We start from the raw sequence: 834 nt of genomic DNA on the forward strand, positions 1-834 counted from the left end.
CGCCAGGGGTGGCAGGGCACGCGCCGCACGACGCCAGGCGGGGCTAATTAAGGAAACACCGTCCGGGCGCCTCACGGAGCTGGGCTGGGCGGGGGGCCCGGTTACATCATGACGCCGAGGGCGAGGAGGACGTCGTCTGCCGGGCAGGGTCGCGACAAGGGAGAGCTCGTGCTCGAGCAGGTCGCCGCCGCCGGCTGGTGCGTGCACACAGGCTGCACTGACATTCCCGCGCCACTTTATTTGAAACGAAACCCTCCCGCAGGGGGGGACTCTGTTTCTGGACTCGGTCAGGGACTCGGCACCGGACAAGACAGCTGGGGAAGGTGAGCCAAGCTCACTCGGCTGCAGCACCTAGGCACCCACGGAGAGGCCATCGATTCAAACAAGTGGCAGGGAAGTCCCACCTTGAATGGGACACCCCACCGGTTCGCGCATCCTTCGTCGTCGACACCCGCTCCCTCCCTTCTTTTACACACAGCACAGCCATCACGCAGTCTAAGACAGACAGACACACCATTGCTCAGCCTGATGTACACGCTGGACTTTGGCATAGCGCTTGGTCGCGACTATATCCTCCCGGGCGCGAGGACGCTCCGGGCGCGCGGCCCCGAGCAGCAGCAGCAGCAGCAGCTTCTCCTCCTCCGCCCCGCGACGGACCGCTGCGACGAGGCCGTCGACGACGACATCACCGTCCCGGGCGTGCGCCCCAAACTGTCGCGGCGCCGGTGTGGTGCGGCCTGCGGCCCGCGCGAGGAGCCGGCCGCACGCCCCCGCCTCGCCCCGCCCCGCCATCCTAGCGCAGCGTCCTCGCGGCCGCACAGGCCGTCAGGCCGA

At 68.2% G+C, this 834-nt stretch overlaps 1 protein-coding gene across 1 annotated transcript in view; it reads right to left on the reverse strand.

Moving 5' to 3' along the window:
- LOC113214212 (catenin delta-2) overlaps nucleotides 1-834 on the reverse strand; it is a gene marked incomplete in the record, with an annotated part of 67,360 nt that overhangs the window by 10,022 nt on the left and 56,504 nt on the right.

This window comes from Frankliniella occidentalis, unplaced genomic scaffold (assembly GCF_000697945.3).
Source record: "Frankliniella occidentalis isolate FOCC.00 unplaced genomic scaffold, Focc_3.1 Scaffold42, whole genome shotgun sequence".
Classification (NCBI taxonomy): Eukaryota; Metazoa; Arthropoda; class Insecta; order Thysanoptera; family Thripidae; genus Frankliniella; species Frankliniella occidentalis.